Raw genomic sequence first — 25,262 nt, 5'->3', positions numbered from 1 at the left:
GGCTCTTGGTACAGAAAACCCAAAGCACATTCGATATCTGTGCTTATGCAGTACACAGACACCTGAGTATATGGTAAATGTAGTTTTTGTAGCACATGTTGCTCCTTATTTAATTCATTTAGCCTGACAGAGTTCATAAAAATGAATGCAACAATAGTAATATTTCATTTAGGTCCACTGGCATTTCTCATGATGTACATTAAAAAGATGTAAAACATATTATAAATGTGAGAGCAGATGTATACACAGACATGCTTTTCACTCCAAGGTACATTAATAGAATGATAAATTCCATGCATTAAATCTATAAGAACCAAAATACTCCAAGTTAAGACATCTGTACAGAATTAGGTGCCAAATGAAATGTCACAATCAAATAAAACATTTCTTTATAAGAATCATAGGATTTTTTTTTTTTTAGAGCTAGAAAGAACCTTTGAAATCACCCAGTACAACTTGCTCATTGACAGACATCTAACCTGAGTTTTAAAAAAATTAAATGACTTAAACAAGCCTACGCAGTGAGTTAGTGAAAAGGCCATAGCTAGAATCTTCCTTCTCCAGGTGCAGTGCTCCTTCTACCACATCATTAGCAGCAATGGCTTATGAAGAAAAAAATGCACAAGATGTGCTCATTTTAGTGTGTCAACGGATGCTTTTTGTGATGCATGCTCATAATTTCTCACACTTCTGCTAACTTGATCAATCTTCCCTCTTCTTGAAGACTGGAACAGGAATCAAACTGGATTCTTTAGACCCTAGAGCACATAGTGCAAATTGAATGGACCCTGTGGGCACTCAGTTGGTTGGTGATGGAGTCAAACATTGGTCACTTATATTCTACATGGGTATTCACACAGGGTCTACTTATCCAAACAAACAAGATCAAAATTGTATTTATTAATATAAAACCTGCATCCTAACTAGACCAACCTAATCTGAGAACTGAAATTTAAAAGAAGTATTACAATTTAAAATGTCTCAACATAGAGCTCAGAACCAAAGCAGACAGAAGCCATGGCAGCAAGGAATGAAAAGGAATAACAATTTAAGTCCCAGAGCACACTGGGTCCACCAAAAAGGTTTCAAAATCACAAATTTAAAAGATTATTAAGACACAGTCTAATTTCTGAAAAGTATATGAAAATTTCAACTGCAATACTTCACCTGATATCTGACATGCGATTACCAAAGACCTAAACTGAAGGCCAGAGAAAACACTAAAACAAACACCCAGCATTGCTGTTGCCCAATTTGGCTTTGAGAAATTATATTTGAGTAACACAAACTTCAGTTTACCCTTCTATGCAGCAGCATAAGTCAGAAACTGTGCCTGTGTCTCAGCTGAAATGTGACATGAAGCTAAGTACGAAGCAGCCAAATCCAGTTTAGACGATGCAGTCTTAGAACAACTCTTACCACAAGGACAGTGAAATATTGCAATAGTAGCAGGTTGCTAACTAATACAAATGATTGGAAGACTCCGCGTAAATGTTTGAATTCAGAAAATTATCAAGGCAGCAAGAAAGACCAAGAAATTAAGGTTAACACAAGCTGTCTTTTGTTCTTTTATAGAAATGTGTGGATGGAAACCATTAACAGCACTGCCTTGGACACTAGTAAAATTCCTGCAGAGTATTTTATAAAGGCAATGAACTTGTATGTGCCTCACTGAACAGACCTGCTATTAAATCTTCCCTAAGAAATGGGATGAGATTGCTGGGGTGTTTTGCGAGCAGTGTGAGCTTTGCCTGTACATAGCCAGGAATTTTAATCACTGACCCCAAAATTATGATTTCCCTAAGTGAAATAAAATAGAAACCAATCCAGTACACACTCTACATCATCAATTTTTAATCTACCTCGTTTTAAAGATTTCTCTTGTTAGAAGTAGATTTGGGGGAAAGGAGTAAAGTAGAAATCTCAAATGATAAATATCCAGCCTTGACAACCCAATCACAAACAAATTAAATGTCCATCTCTGTCACAGCTGGCAACCCCAGCCTGGCCTGAGGGAAATCCTCCATGTTGTTTAGAGTAAATGTATTGGAAGTTAATCAAAATCTAATGAATCCCTTAGGAAAATAGCTCCTTAGTCCACATCTGTAAGAACTGTCCTAGTTTGGAGGAGGTATATACCAGTTGTTTTCTGGGATAACAATTGTTGTATAAATAAGAGAACTGGACACCCCCAGGAAAACATTTCAGCTATGTCTGTTATCCAAATCTACGTCTTCACCCACCAAAGCGTCAAGGTAATTCATCTGTTGATCTGTCTAACAATACATTTTATTACTGACATGTAGGGAGAGAAAAGACCAGAAGGAGGAAAGTTGTCAGGGCAAAGGGAAGAGGCAATTTTTGACTTCTAAACAAAGCTTGTCTGTAATTATTTGGTCTGATCAACCCCTCCAGTTTATTTTGAATTTTCTAAAAGTACGAAAAAAAAAAAAAGATTCTTATAAGGGTGAATTTGGAACATTAATTTAATCAGAGGAAAACAAGGGACATGAAAAAGGCAAGGAAATAAGAAAAAGGTACCAAGAAAGTTATCATCAGCAGTAATCATATTTGTCCTGAACCCTGGTTCTTTTCAGAACTGCTTACAGTGCTGAAAAACGAGCCCTTTCAATAAAAAAAAAAAACCTGTAATAACTACATCAGACATTTTTCTTGGGCTTCCAAGATTCCAGTGCACATTATCTCTAAATCTCATTATTGCCTGGCAATGAAGGGGTCATTATCCCCATTTTGTAGATGATGAAACTGAATTTCGGAGAGATTTGAACCTTGCCAAGCACAGAGCCGATAAGTAGCAAATAAAAATTCCTACCCACGGCTTGAGCTGTTTTTACCTCACCAAGATCAAATTCTCTCCTTTCTGCCCCTCTCTCTTTCTGGTCTTCTCAATGGTTTTCTCTCTCAGGGAAGTCCTATTGTTTATAGTTCCAAATCTAAAGCAAATTAAAAGCTGTCTCATACCAAAAGGCTACTCCAAAGCATGTAATCAGCAAGACAGGTAAAATCACTTGGTTCTATTATGTTGCAGATTATATAATTAGTCAAAGCAAAATGGGGCAAAGAAATGTGGGAGCAAACAGGTTTAGGGCTACACTTCCCTTATGTATATTCAACCTTTGCACAAAGACTTATTGTTCCCGCCTTTCTTAGCAGATTCGAAAGTGCTGGGTTCCAATGCCATTTTAAGGTTTACAATCCCTGGAAGGGCTCACATGAAAATAAGGCAGCAACCATATGGTTCCAGTTTCCTCCTCTGCCCCCACAAAGAAGCCTACTACATACCTCTAATTAAAGGATAAACATTCACACTAGAAACTGTAATTAAAGGATTTATACACACCTAGGATCCTCTTGACAACACACTCATTCATATTAGTATGTAAAAGTTTTATTTACTCCCATGCGAACTTAACAATTGTAATGCGGTTTTATGGTCCATCCCAAAGGCATAACTTAAAGGGGCTGGAGACGCCTTTGAAAAAAGAAAAGGAAAAAAAAAAAAACTAGAAATGTAACTTTTGATTGAAATGATGACTTTTTTGCTGGGTGTGGTGGCTCACGCCTATAATCCCAGCACTTTGGGAGGCCAAGGTAGTCGGATCACCTGAGGTCAGCAGTTCGAGACCAGCCTAGTCAACATGGTGAAACCCTGTCTCTACTAAAAATACAAAAAAAAAAAAATGGCCAGGCATGGTGGCACATGTCTGTAAACCCAGTTACTCGGGAGGCTGAGGCAGCAGAATCGCTTGAACCCAGGAGGCAGAGGTTGCAGTGAGTGGAGATGGCACCACTGCACTCCAGTGGGCAAAAGGGTGAGACTCCATCTCAGAAAAAAAAAAAAAAAAAAAGAAGAAGAAATGATGACTTTTTAAAACTTTTTGAAATCTCTCTGAGAACTGTATTTAGTAATCTTTGCTAGGAGTCATTTTGGTGTCCACATACTAGCCCCCTTAGGGACAATATGATGTCACTTAGTGTCAAAATATTATGGGAGCAAGAGCCTAGGAGTTGGAGTCAGAAATGCAATAGCTTTGAATTCTGGCTTTGATTCTTTCTAGGTGCTGACTTGTGGTATATTATTTAAATTCCTTGAGTCTCAATTTCCTCATAGAGCAAGATCAATATATGTTTCACAGGGTAGTTGTGGGGATTGAAAGAGGTAAAGTACATAAAGCCCAACAGAATACCTTGGCACATATCAGGGTGAAAAGCTGCTCTGTTCTATATTTCTTTCTCTAAATTCTAGTAACAAATTTATTCAGCCAGGGTTTCAACAAGTGCTTTTTGTGCTTTTTGAGGTAAAAGGCACAAATCTAAGATTTTAGGCACTAAAAGGGGTAAGTTATTATCTTTTCTTATTCTTAAAGAACTTATAGATTAGTGGAGGACTTATTTATACATTACGTGCACGTATATAAGAAATTTTATCTTAGGCACAATGTGATAAGTAAAACTAATAATTAATATTTATTTAACTCTTTCATTATGCCAAATACTGTGATTTATGCCATTTAGTTTAATGCCTATAACCTTAGTGCTATAGGAGGTGTTAGTAAAGTTCTGTGAAAGCCCAGAGAAAGAAATTATTAATACCAAGAAAGGAAACTCTGAAGCCTCTTCTAGAGTATTTGTGATATTTAAATCAGGTTTTAAAAGATGAGCAGGATTTTAACAGTCTGAGATATTTAATTGTCTAGGAGGAAAAGGCCAGGCACAGTGCCTCACACCTATAATCACAACACTTTGGGAGGCTGAGGCAGGAGAATTGCTTGAGGCCAGGAGTTTGAGCCAGGCTGAGCAACATAGTGAGATCCCTATCATCTCTACCAAAAAATAAAAAAGAATTTTTTTAAAATTAGCCAGGCATGGTGTCACATGCCTGTAACCCTAGTTACTTGGAAGACTGATAGCTTGAGCTCAAGAGTTGAGGTTACAGGCAGCTATGATAATACCACTGCACTCCAGCCTACATGACATAGTGAGACTCAGTTTCAAAAAAAAAAAAAAAAAAAAAAAGGGAAGTGGAGGGAACAGAAACAGCAAATGTAAAGATCATGAAAGCATTCAGTTCAGTATTTCTAGAAAACACAAGTATCCCATAGTAGCCACTGGACTAGAAGATGAAGCTGTAAAGTTAGGATGGAGATAAATGGTAGAGACCACAGAGACCATGCTAAGGACTGATCATTTCCCTATGAATTACCCAATCAGATCTATGTTTTAAGAAGACCATAGGAGTGAATGCAACAGATTAGAAAGGGGAATAACTGGATATAGAAAGTCCAGTTCTGGGCCTGGAAATAAAAGTCCAACGAGTACATATGTTCACTACTATCCCTGCCAACGAGTTAAGGTAAATGCAGTTCTTTCCAGCGGCATTGGTCTGTGTAGGGGAGAATAAAGATTGAACCTGAATTTGTGGCTGTCACTGTCTTCCAGGAAGATTGGACTCCTGACAGCCTGAACTGTGGATTGAAGGGGTCTTCACGTGGGAAATTCAACAGGCTAAGAAAAAGTTGTTTAATAAAATTTAGGAACCAGAGAGGAGATATAAGTCAAGTCTAGGCCTCAGGAAGATTCATACCGGAATTTTTTTTTTTACATAACTGGGCCTTTTGTAGCTACACATCACACTCATAAAAATTCAATCACCAGTAATGCATCAACTCCAAAACAACGACTTGATAGCCTTTTTTCTTCTTTTTTGCAGTGGGTAGAAGGATAGATTTTGATTTTTGTTTTCGCGGGGTTTTTTTTATATTTAATGTTCCTCAGCCTCTCAAGGAAAGGATGTTTATTCTCATCCTTGTTTCCTAAGCCCCTACACAGGACATGGAACATAGAGGATGCTGCATAATTTAATAAATGTTTAATTATTTGATCAATTAATTCAAGTCAGAAGGCCATAATAGGCTAAACCAGACTTCAGCTGGTTCTAGTTATGTGGATCAATGTGAGAGCCACTTCTTTAGCATTTTAGACAAAGTGGCTCCATAAGGACCTTAGGTCCATTTCCAGGCCATCCTTGCATTTGTAAAAAGAAGGTTTCTAGGAGAAGGTTGTTTCCACTTCCCCCAAGCTCTGTAATATGTATAAGACCGCACAAAATGCAATAGAATTTTTTCCCTAAATAGATATTTATTCTACTCTTCAGAACCTTGTAAGCATGGAGTATTAGCATTTTTGTGAATTGGTCTCCCCTGAACAGATAAATGCCTGATATATGCTAATATATATGATTTATGTATCTTTTTAGATAAACAAGCCTATACAAGAAGCCTAGAAGTTACAAACCTTCATTTTCTTCCTTGAGTCTTCTACCAGTCTGTAATTGAGTCCTCCTTGTCTGGTCTCTGTCTGTCTCCACCTTTTATTTATTCCTGCTCTTTCTGCAGTGTCTCAGCTCTTTCTTGTTGGCCTTGGACATGGATTTTCAGCCAAATGGTTCCATCCAGTTTTCTCTCCAATGGAGCTGTGTATGACTTGTACAGCTCCAGGGTAACTGAGAAAATAAAGGAAAATGATCATTCCTTGTCCGACTCAAAATTAAATATGTAAAAGACAAATATTTCTTTTGTCTGGTTGCATATTCAAGCAGACTCTATTGATATGCTTACGGAGTTGTTCTGATTTCTTTATTTTTCCAAAGAATCTTTTCTGTCATCCTTGATAGGTATGTGCCAAAACTCCAGAGAGTATGGTTAGAACCCTCACCCCCCAAAAAAGAGGTGGAAGAGAAAATCCTGTCTTGATACAATGCCATAAAGATATAAAGTAGGAAAAATTTTAAAAATTAATTATCATGACATTGAGATTTTTCATATTTAAAAATTATATATCTATTTAACAAATACTTCTTAATGACTCTACTATGAAGCTAACTTCAACCAGCTGGGACATAACATGAACAATGCTGACAGGCTGCAGTTGAAAACATGAGCCCCAACAAGCCTTAATTTCCATGAAAGAGTACAAATTATTACGAACATAATCCAGATGCAAAAAAGGGCTGGCAAACAGAGAACTTCGGATAAATTATGTTCCATTAAACATGCCATTATTTTTAATGCTGTACTTACTGGACACTTTGTAGACCTTTTTTTTTTTTTTTTTTTTTTTTTTTTTTTGACAGAGGATGATTACAGAATTATCTTCATTTCTGAAAGAACAAAACCAGAAAAAATTAAACTTCAACTTAAAAGATTAGATCAAGCACAAAATTGTTTCATGGCCAAATTTGAAGGGTCTTGTTTAAGATTAAGATGAGGAGAGGGGCTACTCACAGAGAGAAAGGATTTCAGATCTTGCCAACATTTAAATCTTGTATAACACAAGTTGGGGATTAGTCACAAGAAACAACAGAAGGAAAGCAGTTCATTGGATACACCAGTCTTTTGCACAGTTCATCCCCACTAATTAAAACACCTTTCCCACTTGGCAAACTACTGTTCAACTCTCAAAACCCAAATCAGTTGTCACCTTCTCTAGGAGGCCTTCCCTACTCCCACCCCAGTTGAAGTTAATCCTGCCCTTCTCTGTATCATTCTCTACTGTGTACATAATTCTATTATTGTGCTTAATTATATTTATTTGTTCATATATCAGCTTCTCTACTCAAAATATTAATTCCTTGAAAGCAGGCCAATATCTTATTGATCTTTGAAAAAGCAGAGTATCAGAAACAAAATAGGAACATTATTCACTTCATGCAACTAAAGAAGTAAGGACTAACTGTGCAAAATTGCTAAGCAGTTATTCTTGAAACATATTTTGCACAGCCGAGAAGTCAAACAACATTCTGTCTTCAGCACCTTTGCCCTTCTTTGGCAATTTCTTTCACTCCCTTGATTTCAGCTGTTCTCATTATGATTACCAAATCTGCATTTTTCATTCTTGAACTTTTGTCCAGATTCTAGATTCACTTTCGCTGCCTGCTGAACATTTCCACATGAAAAGCTCATGAATACCTCAACTTTCAATATACCCAAAAAGAATTTATTAGTCCTCTGTCACAAATTTACCCTTCTTGCTGTGTTCTCTGTATTGGTTCATTGCTTCACCATCATCCCTGTATGACAAGTTAAGCACTTAGAATCAGCTTTTCTCCTCAATTTTGCATCCCCCACCCTATTCTCCCGTTGCCAAGTCCTTTCAGTCTGCCTATCTATAGTCTTTTGCTTACCTCTTCTCTTTTCCACTTGTACTGAATTAGTTCAAGCTCTCAATATATTTCTCTTGACCAATGTAATAAGCTGCTAAGAGGCTTCCTGCTTCAAGCCTTTTTAACACAACTCCCATTATGCTGCAAATTACTTCCCTAAAACAACATATTTATGTCAGTTTCCTGCTCAAAGACAACACTGATGGCTCTTCACTGGTGCAATTCCTCCTTCTGGCCTGCCAAGGCCTCTGAGAGAGCCCCATGATCTCCCCTTTTCCTATGCATCCGTCATTTTTTCATACTGCCCCACACAGTGCACACTCCATTCACACAGCCTCTAGACATACCTCTTTACTCCTCAAACACGCCCTCTGCTGCCCCATCCCCAACAACGTTGTTCTACCATAGTGGGAAGGTCTTCCCCTCTCACACTTCTCCATTTCCCTATCAATGTCCTATTCATCCTCTAGGCGAGTGTTTCTAAACCTGTACTCCATAGACCCCCAAGGGTCCAGAGGTAAAATTAAGAGATTTGTGATTTGGATGGGAGAAAAATTACATTTCCATTTCCAATAATTCCTAACTGAAATGTAGTATTTCTTTTTACTGTGAATCTAGGCAACAAACAATAAAAATATTAGAAGTACGTAAGACTTTGTCACAAATAGAAATCACAGATATGTCCATATCACATTATAGTCATGACAGATATCTTGAATTATTACTTATGCTCATTACTACTTTAAAATCACAATAGTTATTACACCTGCAAATGAAATTTTTTATTTAATGCCTTAATAAAGAAGTGTACTTATTATTATATCACAATTTTTTTATATTTCAATAGCTATTTTGATACAGTTGGTTTCAATTATAATCCTTTCTCTTTCATTTTATACATTCCAAACATTATTTTGAGAACAATAATGTCATTAGACACAATAATGGTTAAGGATGACCATCTAGGTTTATCCTAAACTCTACCACAAGATGTTTTCCCACACCTCACCCCTACCCCACATAGTATAAATTAATATCTTCTTCTACCTGATTCCATCGACTAGTTGAAACTCCTCCTGAGGCTCTCAGGAGGCCTGCCTTCTGCCTGTCTTCTTTTGTAGTTATTTATTAGTCATTTACTAGGCTTTGAGATCCTGGGGATAGGAACATTTATTTCCTGTTTTTAAGTAGCCCGTGGTGATTGCGTTCATGGTGGGTGATGAACCTGAGTTGTGCTGAACACATTTCTTTTTCAGGGAATGTTTTAGGTTGAAGGAAATCAAATCAAGAAAATAAACATGTTGCTAACGTATTCTGGTGGGTGAAGCAAGTTTGTCAACTTATAACACAAACTGAACTGCTTTATTCTCCTACCTGATTTCTGTGTCTCAAAACAAGACAGGAAAAAAAAGGCAAGGATGAAAAAGGTGACTAGAATTCTACCTTTGATAATCCAGACACATGGCATTGAATAATTTATTGAAATATATATATATATCTTTAGGTATATATGACTATATATACATATACTGCCTATCAATGGTTTGGCATGGAGTGTATAGTGTATAGTGTATACACAATATATTAAATATATATTATTTTATTTATAGTTCCATCATACAAGTAACAGTTTAAACAAGTTGGAAAGAACATGTGGAATACTGACCAATCAAAAAACATCCATGCTTCAGGGTCAACAAAGGTATTTTCAAAACAATGATTTTTATTATTGCTTGCTATTGCATAACATAAGGTCTTTGTATGAGGATATAAAACAGTTCCTTCAATGAAGGTATTTGATGTTCATTGATACCCAAATCCATAATCTTAATGGTATGGTTTAAAGAAATAATGTAACATAACACATGCATGGAGTACTCATCTCTGAACAATTAACAGAGATTGATAAAAATCAACACCAGATAAACACCCTTTTGACAATGAGCCTCATTATATGATGCATAGGAGAAACAGAAGTTGTGAATGATAAAGACAATATAAAAGAAAATGCTGCAAGAGATTCAATTTAATACAAAGATGAATATTACAAATACACGTTTAACTGAATAACCAAATATTTAGTCATTCTTTTATATTATTCCCACTAAAAAACTAAGACATAACAAATGGCCCCAAAACCATCTGCTAGGAACATCCATTTGCATGCTAATTTTTTATAATTCATAGTTTGAAGTTATTTGTGCAAGCTTCCTATTCTCCTTCTTTAAATTTTGGCCATTTCTGTGTTCCCTGACTCATTCCTACTTCTTACAACAGGCAAAGGAATTACCAATATTGGTAGTAGTAATAATAATAATAATAATAATAATAATGTTCTGTAGCTTTTAATGTTTTAGCTACTAATATTTCATGTTAATTCTCATAAGAACACTCTAAGGAAAACAGGACAGGTATTGCACTAAATATATAGATAAAGGGACTAAAGCTCATGGAAGTTAAGTAATTTGCTCAAGTTCCCACAGCCTGTGAATAATGAATAACTGAGTCAAAACATGTATCCAGGCCTAATGAGTCTGAATGCAGTTCTCTTTCTGTTTCCATTCTACCCAAGGAAGAGTTAAAGATCATATAACTCCATCTGGGTGATTTCCGAATCTAATTTCAGCTCTTTACCAATCATTGTGGTTAAAGGAATGATTTACCACAGATATACAGTAGGCACTTGGTTATTTGTTCATTTAATTATGCAACAAATACTTTTTTTAGCACCTCACATTTGCAAAGCCTATAAAATTGATTGGCAGATCCAGTTGCCCGTAAGCACTTAGAGTATTTACATTACAAGGAAACAACTTAGCCTGGCATATTTTTAACTTTTCAGGATAGTTTTCAAAGGGGAGTCAACATGGACAACAACCTATTAGTCATTCTTGTACCCATCCTAATTGTTAAGAGGAAGAAGGTAGAGAAGGACACTGTGTGGAAAATGAAAGGCTGTCATAGTGAACACTGTAGTACATCACCCAGATACCACCTCACCCAAGGTCATTCTCCCTCCCCAGGAGCAACCTACATCCAACGACTAATCTACGCATGGGTGCAAAGTCCAAGCCTCATTGTGGAGCCAACAGTGCCCCCCTCATGCGTAGACCATCCCAGCCCCTGAACCAAACTGACTGTCCAATCCTGCTTCCTCACTCTGTCATAGACATTAATCTCACGGGACAAGAAAGAAAGTTCTTAAATGGGATTTTGAGCCAAATTGCCAACTGACCAGTTGTTGTTGATCTCCTCACTTATGGTAGATGGAGCATAAATGGCCCCTGACATGTGTCAGTGGTGCTATTGTTAAAATTTCCACCACTGGAGAACTGAAATGGTAATCCACTGAAAGAAAATGACTGGTAGGTGTAATGCCTCATGCACTTGAGAAATATGGGAGAAATGGCAAGTGTAAGGATAGTGAAGGCTATTTCTTGGAGCAATCAGTGATTTTGGAGAAAGATAATGAAAGGCTGAAGGTGATTAATCAGCAATTGAAGGCTAATTATCAAAGTCGGAGCACCTCAATCCTGCATATAAAGAGTCTCATCTCTTTCAGTCAAGGGACAAAAAGCTGAGGATCAGAACCTGAACTTTACAAGTAGCAGAGTTGAATTCTTGTTTCCTCCAAGTCACTATGCCAAGGCCAAGATTCTGATTTGGAAGAAATGAGACCCTGAGATATGGAATAGCATATCTTTGAAAATCAGGAATCACCAAGTTCTCCTGAACTCTCTGGACTTCCAGAAGTAACCCACTCCTCCCTATAAAAATCTAGCATTTCCTCTCTGCTTGAAGATGATATACAGGCTCCGTCCTTGCAAGACAGCATGGATCCCCTCAGAACATTCCCCCAAATTGTCTCCCTGGCTATTCAATGATTATCTAGTATCAAGTCACAACAAAACATAGTTGATGTTGAGCTGGGCCTGCTGAGCAGAAAGAGACAGTATCTGCAAAGAGCTGCAGAATCTAGACAACATGTACCAATAGGAGGCAAGAAAGTACATATAGGCTTGGATGCTGAGAGTGCTGGATCAAAGGAGGTAGAACATGCAGTTAGATAAATGAAAAGTTACTTATTTTGAAGCCCTCGTTAGGATTATACATCCTGGTAAAGACCCTGAAAATTCATATTAGCACACTACTAGGATGATCCTTTGAACTTTAGAGAAAACAAAATCTAGTAAAGAATGCTCCAATTGCCATGGCAGATGGTAGAAGAGGGATCAAAGGACTTAGAAAAATGGGTATACTAGCATACATATACTAAGTAAGGCCAGAAAAACCACCAGCTGGCTTTGGCCTGCTGCAAGGACCAGAGGACTCCGTTTACCAAAACAATAAGAAATGCACTAGCAACAGGGACACCAGCACCACTGAGAAGCTCAGTAGTGGCTGTGTTCTGTTGGCCAGGGCTGACAGAAATAAATTCCATTATAAAACTGGGCCCCTTGATAGCAGACTGGATGATAAAATCCTAAAATAATGGAGACCAGGTAGTGGAACATAGCCATCAGAAGTAAGGTGAACACTCAAGATTGGAATGGCAGGCTGGAGGGTCTGACTCACAGAGCGCTATGGAGATCATTAATAGAATATAGCATTCCTAAGGGAAATATAAATGGGATGGCAACAAGGGTACTGCTCAATTCACATAATCAAAAGAAATCAGAGATGGATGATCGGGAGGCTGTGGGTACATAAGAAGGCCAATTCCTTGCCCAGTTTCTGTACCTGAGCCAGTTTTGAGGCCCAGAACTGACTGACTGAAGGAGATGCTGGGTCCCCAGGAGGAAGGCTCTGCAACACCATGCAAGTATACATGGTAATGATTCCCCAGTCCAAAAGGGACCTATAGCCATTTTCTCAGGCAACCATATACTGGGGACAGGGTAATTTCAAATATTTTGAAGACTGTGGGATCCAGGGTCCATGCTGACATTTATACCTAAGAACTCAAAGCATCAGTCACTACCCTCTATTAGAGTGGAGACATGGTTTGAAAAAAAAAAAGACTCCAGCTCACAGACGGTCCACTGAATCCATAGACTCTCCCAGTGGGTACTCCAATTGGAGAAGACTTTTTTGGTAGTTGCACAACCTTAGCATTAGTTTCTTGGCCAGCCAAGAAAGTAAATCAAAAACAATATTGCATCTTGAGGAAACTGAAAGATGTTTGTGCCACCCTTAAAGACCTAAAGGACTTAGGGGTGGTGTCACCACCTAATTTCCATTCAATTTACCAGTCTGGCCCCTGAAAAATCAGGTAGATCCTGAAGGATAACTGTAAACTACCACAAACTCAACCAAGCACTAGCCTTCATTGCAGCTACTGTGCCAGGTGCTACAGCAGATTTACAGCCTCTAGTACATGATGTGCAGCCATTGATCAGGCTTATGCATTCTTTTCCATCTCTATCAGAAATAGTTCTCATAACAGTGTACATGCACAACCTTGCCCAAGAGCTAACTTAACTCTCTTACTCTATACAACAATGTGGTATAAAGAGACCTGGATCATGCTGCTGTGTTGTAGAGCATAACATTGGTCTGCTATATCAATGATACGCAAATTGGGCCAGAATATCAAGAAGTAACAAGCATGTTGGAAGCTTTAGTAAAATAAATAACACGTTGGTTTTCCATGCTGACAGTGCTCCAACAAACATGGCAAACATTCTTAAAACCCATCCGACATTCTGTAAGAAGTATGGCAAGCACCAACCCCACAAAATGATACAGTACAAGAAGGGCAAGGATTCTCCTTATGCCCAGGAAAAGTGACATTATGACAGGCAGCAGAGTGGCTATGGTGGGCAGACTAAGCTGGTTTTCTAGAAAAGGGCTAAAAGTGCAAAGAAGACTGTGCTGAGGCTTCAGTGTGTTGAAACCAGCTGCAGATCTAAGAGAATGCTGGCTGTGAAGAGATGCAAGCATTTTGAACTGGGAGGAAATAAGAAAACAAAGGGCCAAGTGATATCCAGTTCTAAGAATCATCTTTTGTTTTATTATGAAGAAAATGCAATTTTGATATTATGTTAAAAACAAATGTATCGTTCTAATGGGCAGAGGGAAGCCCTACAAAGATTAAAAGGTCTGTAACATCAGTAAAATATTGGGGGAGTTCAATGACCTGGGATCATTCTGGGACATCCTCTTAAAATAAAAGAAGAAATTGCATCTCCTGCCTCCCACCACAAAGAAAGAAGTAAAATGTCTGGCAGGCCTCTTGAGTTCTGGAGGAAGCATATTCTACACTTGAGAATATTACTCTAACCTATTTACCAGAAAGCACGGAAGGCTGACAATTTTAAAGGCAACCCAGTGCTGGAAAGTGTTCTGCAGCAAGTCCAGGTCATGATACAAACAAACAGTCCTGCCACTTGGGCAATAGAACACAACAGACTCTATGGGCTTACAGATATTTGTAATGGGAAAAAACACTGTGTGGAGCTAACAGCAAGCCATAATATGGGAATCACAATTAAGAATTCTAGCATTTGGCCAGGACTGGTGTCTCACATCTGTAATCCCAGCACTTTGGGAGGCCAAGGCAGACGGATCACGAGGTCAGGTTCGAGACCGGCCTGACCAACATGGTGAAACCCCGTTTCCACTAAAAATTCAAAAATTAGCTGGGTGTGGTGGCAGGCACCTGTAATCCCAGCTACTCAGGAGGCTAAGGCAGGAGAATTGCTTGAACCCGGGAGGCAGAGGTTGCAGTGAGCCAAGATCGTGCCATTGCACTCCAGTTTGGGCGACAGAGGGAGACTTCATCTCAAAAAAAAAAGAAAAGAATCCTAGCATTCTACAAAGGCAGGCGAATCACAGTCAAGAGAGCGATACCATCCTGGCCAACATGGTGAAACCCCGTTTCTACTAAAAATACAAAAATTAGCTGAGTGTAGTGGCCGGTGCCTGTAGTCCCAGCTACTCGGGAGGCTGAAGCAGGGGAATGGCTTGAACGCGGGAGGCGGAGGTTGCAGTGAACCAAGATCGTGCCACTGCACTCTAGCCTGGGCGACAGAGGGAGACTCCGTCTCAAAAAAAAAAAAAAAAAAAAAATTTCCCTAGCATTCTAGAGCAAAGGCATACCACCAGCAGTGGAAAATTAGGTACCTTCCAAAAAACACAGCTTTTGACATGCTACTGGGCCCTGGTGGAAATGAAAGCATGGTCCACAGAACAGTAAATAACCATGCTGTCAGGACTGTCCATCATGAACTGGATTCTGTCCAGTCTCAAGACCAGCTGCAGCAGTGGGATACATCCCAGTAATCTTTCTTAAAAGTTTTCACCCAGAAAAGAAACCCACCAAAAACCTGAAGGAGTTGTTCCCAGATCTTTTACCGGCAAATGGATCTGAGCAGCACAAGCAGTAAACTTTAATAGACATTTAATGCACTGTCCAGATCACTCCTTCGCTTCAGGACAGAAACACTCATTCCCCCAGCTACCATGAGTATTAGTGATGGACAGTTCACAGCTGTTCCTCAATATCGTTCCTCAAGATACTGCCCTCAGCTAATGACAGCCACCTCTTCCAATGTCATGCTCCCTTCCCAGGGCAACTGGTGTCAAATGTCTGATCAATACAGGGCTACAAAGGCTCACTGCCCTTGGCCCAGGGCCATTTTAGCTCCATAGTTCCTGAGAGTCAGCTGAGATATCTGTTGTGGCTACAATACAGTTCAAATTTTCTCTCTCAATCATCCTGCCTTCTTCATTCCCTTATAGGTGTTGATCCAAGAACATTCTCTAGTAAACTTTCTGCATGCTAATCTCTGAACTTTCTTCCCAGAGAATCTGACCTGTAACAACTGTACCTAGAGTGGCCAATCTTTCCTTGATACACTCTTTTTACAACAAAGGCTTTTTTTAGATATGGGATCTCACTATGTTGCCCAGACTGAAGTGTAATGGCTATTCACAGGTGCAATCACAGCTCACTATAGCCTCAAATTCCTGGGCCCAACTGATTCTCCTGCCTCAGCCTCCCAAGTAGCTGGGACTACAGGCACATGTCACCACACCTGGATGCAAAGGCTTTTTATAAACTAAGATTTTATAACTTTGAAAAACAAAACTCACATGGCTGCCCTAATGTTTAATCCACAATTTCAATTTCCAAGTTGTCTTTCAAAAACTTACATTAAAACTAAAAAGTCATCTAGACCATATAAATACCTATACTCTGTATCTTTGTAGTTATTTACTTAAACAGCTGTTTTATTACTTTGTAAACATATTTTCCCATTCTATGAAATCAACATTATTGTTAAATTTTATATCTTTCTTCTTTCATAAAATGATAAAAATTCATTGTCTACTATTTCATTCAGTTTCTACTGAGAAATAATTACAAATTCTTAAAACTTCACATCATTAATATTATCAATCTACTGCCTTATATACTTGGAAGAACTACTGAACCAGGAATCTAGACTTCTTAGTTTAGCTTTTTTATGTGACTTTGTATTACTCACTTTATTTATTCATTTAACAAATATGGTACAGTGCTTGGGGGTGTTTCAGAAATTGTACTCAATTCTGAGCAGAAAGAATAAGGAAGACAGGCAGCCCCAATCCTCATGAAGATTAGAACCTAATGGTGAAAGCAGACATTAAACAAGTCATAATATAAATAATTGTTTGACTAAAAATTGTGATAGGTGTTCTGAGGAGTAAAGCCACAGTGTCATGAGTATGTAGAACAGAAGGCCCTAACCTAGCCTAGGATGCCTAAAATTCCTTGAGGAAATGGCATTTACGTTGAGATATAAAGAACAGATGAAACTTAACAAGATGAAAAGGGGGAGAGAGATTTATAGACAGAAAGAACTTTATACTTGAAAATTCCAAAAAGGGAAGACACTTAGTATGTTCGTAGAACTAAAGGAAGGCTACATAGTAAGAGAAAAGTAGAGACACAGGGAGCAAGCCATATCACACGGGGCCTTGCACATCAGAAGGACAGTTTTGAACTTTATCCTAGGTGCAGCAAGAAGCCATTTCAGAGTTTTAGGCACGAAAAAGACATAGATTTCCTTATATGCATAATATTAATAATATCATCTGCCTGCTTACCTTACCAGTTGCTAAGAAGATCAATAAGATATTGGATGTGAAAAAAAAAATCACTAGAGGGCAGAGCAGGATGGCTGAATAGAAGCCTTCACCAATCATCCCCCACTCAGGAACACCAAATTTAACAACTATCTACACACATAAAAGCACCTTCTTAAGAACAAAAAGGCACATGAGCAATCACAGCACCTGGCTTTAATTTCATGTGGCTGAAAGAGGCACTGAAGAGAGTAGGAAAGATAGTCTTGAATCACCAATGCCACCCCTCCCCATCCCCTGGCAGCAGCCATGTGGCACAGAGAATCCATGCATTTGGGACAGGGAGATCACCCAGTGATTGTGGGAATCTGCACTGGATTCAGTATCGGGGAAAACCCCACCCCCGATATTCAACGTGGGTTCTTTTCTATTTCCCTAAATATCAGCTGGTCTGAGAAACAAAGGGAAAGAGTGCAAGAGACAGAAATTTTAAAGCTGGGTGTCCGGGGGAGACATCACATGTCGGCAGGTTCCGTGATGCTCCCTGAGCCATAAAACCAGCAAGTTTTTATTAGCAATTTTCAAAAGCAGAGGGAGTGTACGAATAGGGTGTGGGTCACAGAGATCACATGCTTCACAAGGTAATAAAATATCACAAAGCAAATGGAGGCAGGGCGAGATCACAGGACCACAGGAAGAGGCAAAATTAAAATTGCTAATGAAGTTTTGGGCTTGCATTGTCATTGATAACACCTTATCAGGAGACAGGGTTTGAGAGCAGACAACCTGTCTGACCAAAATTTATTAGGCGGGAATTTCCTCATCCTAATAAGCCTGGGAGAGCTACAGGAGACCAGGGCTTATTTCATCCCTTTGTCTTCGACCATAAAAGACAGCAGCACCCAAAGGGGCCATTTCAGAGGCCTACCCTCAGGGACCATTCTCTTTCTCAGGGATGTTCCTTGCTGAGAAAAATAATTCAGCAATATTTCTCCTATTTGCTTTGAAAGAAGAGAAATATGGCTCGGTTTCTCCCGGCACACTGGCAGTCAGAGCTTAAGGTTATCTCCCTTGTTCCCTGAACATTGCTGTTATCCTATTGTTTTTTCAAGGCGCCCAGATTTCATATTGTTCAAGTACACATGCTCTACAAACAATTTGTGCAGTTAATGCAATCATCAAAGGGTCCTGAGGCGACATACATCCTCCTCAGCTTACAAAGATGATAGGATTAAGAGATTAAAGTAAAGACAGGCTTAGGAAATCACAAGGGTATTGACTGGGGAAGTGATAAGTGTCCATGAAATCTTCACAATTTATGTTTAGAGATTACAGTAAAGACAGGTGTAAGAAAGTATAAAAGTATTAATTTGGGGAACTAATAAATCTCCACGAAATTGTCACAATTTATGTTCTTCTGCCATGGCTTCAGCCGGTCCCTCCATTCAGAGTCCCTGACTTCCCGCAACAACTCAGTGCTGCCATGTCATGGCAGAAAGCAAAACCAGGCTAAACTCAGCCGATGCCCACCAATGGAGAGACTATGTAAACCAACCCCAGCAAGAGAAGAATTGTCCATCCTAGTTGTTGGAAATTAAGTTTTGACAAGCCTCACCACCACAGGCTAAACTGCTCTGGGGTTCTAAATAAACCTGAAAGGCAATCTTGGCCACAGGGACTGCAGTTCCTAGGTAACTATTAGTGTGCTGGGCTCAGAGCCAGGGGATGTTGGGGACATGCAGACTAGTGAGACACCAACCAGGGCAGCTAAGGGAGAGCCTGCACCAACCCTCCCACAACCCAAGGCAGTCCAGCTTGCAGCAATAAAAGTAGCTTCTTCCTTCTACTGACAGAGGAGAGGGAACAGTAAAGAGGAGTTTTGCATCCCAGATATCAACTCAGCCACAGTAGGACAGGGCACAAGGCAGAGTTGTGAGGTCCCCATTTCAGGCCCTAGCTTTCAGACAACATACCCAGACACAGTTTGCACCAGAAGGGAACCTATTGCCTTGACCCAGGCCTGGCAGCATTGTCACCTACTGACTACAGAGCTCTTGGGCTCTGAAGAATGAGCAGCAATACCCAGGTCATACACTTTGGGTGAGACTCTGAGCTCTACTGGCTTCGGGTGAAACCCAGTACATTCCCAGCTATGGTGGCTATAATGAAAGACTCCTTCTGTTTGATAAAAGCAGACAGAAAAGCAAAGGGAACTTTGTCTTGCACCTTAAGTAACAACTGAGCCACGGTGGGGTAGAGCACCAAGCAGTCTCTTGGGGTCCCTGATACTAGCTGTTGGCTCTTGGATGGCATTTTATGTCCTGGGCTAGAGGGGAAACTATTTCCCTGAAGGCATCTCTACGTCCACCCAGGGCCTGGGGGAACTCGTGGCTCTCAAAGGAAGGGTACAAGCCTGTCTAGCTTTGCCACCTGCTGATTGTAGAGCCCTAAAGCTTTGAGCAAATATAGGTGATAGCCATGTAATGGTTACAGCGGGCCTTGGGCAAGACCCAGTGCTATGCTGGCTTAAAGTCTGACCCAGCATAGTCCCAATGGTAGTGGCTACATGGCTGTTCATGTCAACCCACCCCAGCTCCAGGTGGCTCAGCACAGAGAGAGAGAGAGAGAGAGAGACTCTGTTTGGGAGAAAGTAAGGGAAGAGAGCAAGAGTCTCTTCCTGGTAACTGAGAGAATTCTTCCAGACCTTATCCAAAACCACCAAGGCAGTACCTCTATGAGTCTGCAAGAACTACAGTATTACTGGCCTTGGGGTGCCCCTAATACAGATATTATATCACAACACCCAAGTCCCTTTGAATACCTGGAAAACCTTCCTAAGAAGGACAGGCATGAACAAGCCCAGACAGTGAAGACTAGAGTAAACACATAATTCTTCAACTCCCAGGCACCAATTAACATCCACAAGCATCAAGACTATCCAGGAAAACATAGCCTCACCAAACAAATTAAATAAAGAACCAAAGACCAACCTGGAGAAACATGTGACTGTTGAGACAAAGAATTCAAAATCTGTTTTGAGGAAATTCAAAGAAATTCAAGATAACACAGAAGGAATTCAGATTATATCAGATAAATTTAACAAAGAGATTGAAATAATTTCAAAGAATCAAACAGAAATTTTGGAGTTGAAAAATGCAGTTGGCATACTGAAAAACACATCAGAGTCTCTTTAGAGCAGAACTGGTCCAAGAGAAGAAAGAATTAGTGAGCTTGAAGACATGCTATTTGAAAATATACAGTTAGAAGAGACAAAAGCAAAAAGAATGAAGCATACCTTGAAGACCTAGAGAATAGCCTCAAAGGGTAAATCTAAGAGTTACTGGCCTTAAAGAGGACATAAAGACAGAGATAGAGGTAGAAAGTATATTCAGAGAAACAATAATGGGGCTGGGCATGATGGCTTACGCCTGTAATCCCAGCACTTTGGGAGGCTAAGGCAGGTAGATCACATGAGGTCAGGAGTTCAAGACCAGCCTGGCCGACATGGTGAAATCCCATCCTTATGAAAAACATACAAAAATTAGCCAGGTGAGGTGGTGTGCTCCTGTAATCCCAGTTACTCAGGAGGCTGAGGCATGAGAATCATTTGAATCCAGGAGATGGAGGTTGCAATGAGATGAGATTGTGCCACTGCACTCCAGTCTGGGAGACAGAATCAGACTCTGTCTCAAAAACAACAACAACAAAAGAAATAATAAAGGAGAACTTTAAAAATCTAGGGAAATACTTCAATATGCAAGTACAAGAAAGTTATAGAACACCAAGTAACTTTAACCCAAATAAGACTACATCAAAGCATTTAATAATCAAACTCCTGAAGGTCAAGGATAAAAAAGATAGCCTAAAAGCAGCAAGAGAAAAGAAACAAATGACATACAATGGAGCTCCAATATGTCTGGCAGCAGACTTTTCAGTATAAACTTCACAGGCCAGAAGAGAGTGGCATAATGTACTTAAAGTGCTGAAGGAAAAAAAAAAGTTTACACTAGAATAATATATACAGTAGAAATATCCTTCAAACATAAAGGAGAAATAAAGACTTTCCCAAACAAACAAAAGTTGAAGTGTTTCATCAACACCAGACTTGCCCTACAAGAAATGCTAAAGGAAGTTCTTCAACCAGAAAGGAAAGGATATTAATGAGCAATAAGACATTATCTGAAGATACTAAATTCATTGGTCATTGTAAGCACAGAAAAACACAAATAATGTAATACTGTTAACTGTGGTATGTAAATTACTCATGTGTTATGTAGAAAGACTAAATATGAACCAATCAAAAATAATAACTACAACAATTTTTCAACGTATAGACATTACAATAAGATATAAATAGACACACACACACACACACACACACACACAAAGCAGCGGGGACAGAGTTAGAGTGTAGAGTTTTTATTACTTTTCTTTTTCCTTGTTTGTTTGTGCAGGCAGTGTTAAGTTGTCATTAGTTTAAAACAAGGGGTTATAAGATAGTATTTGCAAGCCTTATGGTAACCTCAAATCAAAAAACTTACAACAGATACACAAAAACAAAAGATTAAATCATACCACCAGAGAAAGTCGCCTTCACTGAGAGGAAGACAGGAAGGAAGGAAAGAAGAAAAAGACCAGAAAACAAATAACAAAATGGCAGGAGTAAGTCCTTCTTATCAATAATAACACTGAATGTAAATACACTAAACTCTCCAATCAAAAGACATAGAGTGGCTGAATGGATTTTCTTAAAAAATTTACCAAGGAAAATTTGCCAAGCAAATGGAAAGAAAAAAAAAAAAAACAACAACAGGGGTTGCAACCCTAGTCTCTGACAAAACGGATTTTAAACCAACCAAGACCAAAATAGATAAAGATGGGCATTACATAATGGTAAAGGGACCAATTCAACAAGAAGAGCTAACTATCCTAAATATATTTGCATCCAGTATAGGAGCACCCAGATGCATAAAACAAGTTCTTAGAGACCTACAAAGAGACTTAGACTCCCACACAATAATAGTGGGAGACTTTAACACCCCACTGTCAATATTAAACAGATCAACAAGACAGAAAATTAACAAGGATGTTCAAGACTTGAACTCAGCTCTGGATCAAGTGGATCTAATAGACATCTACAGAACTCTCCATGCCCAATCAACAGAATGCACATTTTTCTTAGTGCCACATGGCACCTATTCTAAAATCGACCACATAATTGGAAGTAAAACACTCCTCAGCAAATGCAAAAGAACTGAAATCATAACAAAAAGTCTCTCAGACAACAGTGCAATCAAATTAGAACTCGGGATTAAGAAACTCACTCAAAACCACACAACTGCATGGAAATGTAACAATCTGCTCTTGAATGACTCCTGGGTAAATAATGAAATTAAAGCAGAAATCAAAAAGTCCTTTGAAACTAGTGAGAACAAGAAACAATGTACCAGAATCTCTAGGACCCAGCTAAAGCAGTGTTACAAGGGAAACTTATAGCACTAAATACCTACATCAGAAAACTAGAATGATCTTAAATCAACACCCTAACATCAAAATTAAAAGAGCTAGAGAAGCAAAGCAAACAAATCGAAAAGCTAGCAGAAGACAAGAAATAACTAAGATCAGAGCAGAACTGAAAGAGATAAAGACAGGAAAAGCCCTTCAAAAAAATCAATGAATCCAGGAGTTGGTTTTTTGAAAAAAATAACAAAGTAGATAGATTGCTAGCTAGATTAATAAAGAAGAAAAGAGAGAAGAATCAAATAGACACAATAAAAAAGATAAAGAAGACATCACCACTGACCCCACATACAAACTACCATCAGAGAATACTATAAACACCTCTGTGCAAATCAACTAGAAAATCTAGAAGATTTTTTCATGTGTCTGTTGGCTGTATTCATGTCTTCTTTTGAGAAATGTCTGTCCATATCCCTTGCCCACTTTTTGATGGGGTTATATGTTTTTTTCTTGTAAATTTGTTTGAGTTCTTTGTAGGTTCTGGATGTTAGCCCTTTGTCAGATGAGTAGATTGCAAAAATTTTCTCCCATTCGGTAGGTTGCCTGTTCACTCTGATGGTAGTTTCTTTTGCTGTGCAGAAGCTCTTTAGTTTAATTAGATCCCATTGGTAAATTTTTGCTTTTGTTGCCATTGCTTTTGGTGTTTTAGACATGAAGTCCTTGCCCATGCCTATGTCTTGAATGGTATTACCTAGGTTTTCTTCTAGGGTTTTTATGGTATTAGGTCTAACATTTAAGTCTCTTATGCATCTTGAATTAATTTTCGTATAAGGAGTAAGGACAGGATCCAGTTTCAGCTTTCTACTTATGGCTAGCCAATTTTCCCAGCACCATTTATTAAATAGGGAATCCTTTCCCCATTTCTTGTTTTTGTCAGGTTTGTCAAAGATCAGATGGCTGTAGATGTGTGGTATTATTTCTGAGGACTCTGTTCTGTTCCATTAGCTTATATCTCTGTTTTGGTACCAGTACCACGCTGTTTTGGTTACTGTAGCCTTGTAGTATAGTTTGAAGTCAGGTAGCATGATGCCTCCAGCTTTGTCCTTTTGACTTAGGATTGTCTTGGCAATGCAGGCTCTTTTTTGGTTCCATATGAACTTTAAAGCAGTTTTTTTCCAATTCTGTGAAGAAAGTCATTGGTAGCTTGATGGGGATGGCATTGAATCTATAAATTACCTTGGGCAGTATGGCCATTTTCACGATATTGAGTCTTCCTATCCATGAACATGGTATGTTCTTCCATTTGTTTGTGTCCTCTTTTATTTCACTGAGCAGTGGTTTGTAGTTCTCCTTGAAGAGGTCCTTTACATCCCTTGTAGGTTGGATTCCTAGGTATTTTATTCTCTTTGAAGCAATTGTGAATGGAAGTTCATTCCTGATTTGGCTTTCTGTTTGTCTGTTACCGGTATATAAGAATGCTTGTGATTTTTGCACATTAATTTTGTATCCTGAGACTTTGCTGAAGTTGCTTATCAGCTTAGGGAGATTTTGGGCTGAGATGATGGGGTTTTCTAAATATACAATCATGTCATCTGCAAACAGGGACAATTTGACTTCTACTTTTCCTAACTGAACACCCTTGATTTATTTCTCTTGCCTGATTGCCCTCAGAGAAATGCAAATCAAAACCACAATGAGATACCATCTCACACCAGTTAGAATGGCAATCATTAAAAAGTCAGGAAACAACAGGTGCTGGAGAGGATGTGGAGAAATAGGAACACTTTTACACTGTTGGTGGGATTGTAAAGTAGTTCAACCATTATGGAAAACAGTATGACGATTCCTCAAGGATCTAGAACTATATGACCCAGCCATCCCATTACTGGGTGTATACCCAAAGGATTATAAATCATGCTGCTATAAAGACACATGCACACGTATGTTCATTGCGGCACTATTCACAATAGCAAAGACTTGGAATCAACCCAAATGTCCATCAGTGACAGACTGGATTAAGAAAATGTGGCACATATACACCATGGAATACTATGTAGCCATAAAAAAGGATGAGTTTGTGTCCTTTGTAGGGACATGGATGCAGCTGGAAACCATCATTCTCAGCAAACTATCGCAAGAACAGAAAACCAAACACCGCATGTTCTTACTCATAGGTGGGAACTGAACAATGAGATCACTCGGACTCGGGAAGGGGAATATCACACACCGGAGCCTATTATGGGGAGCGGGGAGGTGGGAGGGATTGCACTAGGAGTTATACCTGATGTAAAGGACGACTTGATGGGTGCTGACGACTTGATGGGTGCAGCACACCAACATGGTACAAGTATACATATGTAATAAACCTGCACGTTATGCACATGTACCCTAGAACTTAAAGTATAATAATAATAAAAAAAAATGTAAAAATTTTAAAAAAAGAAAGAAAAGAAAATCTAGAAGAAATGGATAAATTCCCGGACACATACACCCTCCCAAGACTAAGCCAGGAAGAAGTTGAATCCCTGAATAGACCAATAATAAGCTC

General features: G+C 39.0%; 1 long non-coding RNA gene across 4 annotated transcripts in view; it reads right to left on the bottom strand.

Moving 5' to 3' along the window:
• Positions 1–25,262, bottom strand: part of LOC103224485 (uncharacterized) — a 173,985-nt gene that overhangs the window by 36,630 nt on the left and 112,093 nt on the right. For all 4 annotated transcript variants that reach the window (XR_012090039.1, XR_012090038.1, XR_012090037.1 and 1 more), the window contains exons 2-3: positions 7,101–7,180; positions 6,316–6,512 (exon numbers count right to left, since the gene is read on the bottom strand). This is a non-coding gene — a long non-coding RNA (uncharacterized lncRNA). The remainder of the gene's footprint in view (positions 1–6,315; positions 6,513–7,100; positions 7,181–25,262) is intronic.

This window comes from Chlorocebus sabaeus, chromosome 20 (assembly GCF_047675955.1).
Source record: "Chlorocebus sabaeus isolate Y175 chromosome 20, mChlSab1.0.hap1, whole genome shotgun sequence".
NCBI lineage: Eukaryota > Metazoa > Chordata > Mammalia > Primates > Cercopithecidae > Chlorocebus > Chlorocebus sabaeus.
The sequence above is the reverse complement of the archived record's forward strand: the minus strand, read 5'-3'. Positions and strand labels throughout refer to the sequence as shown.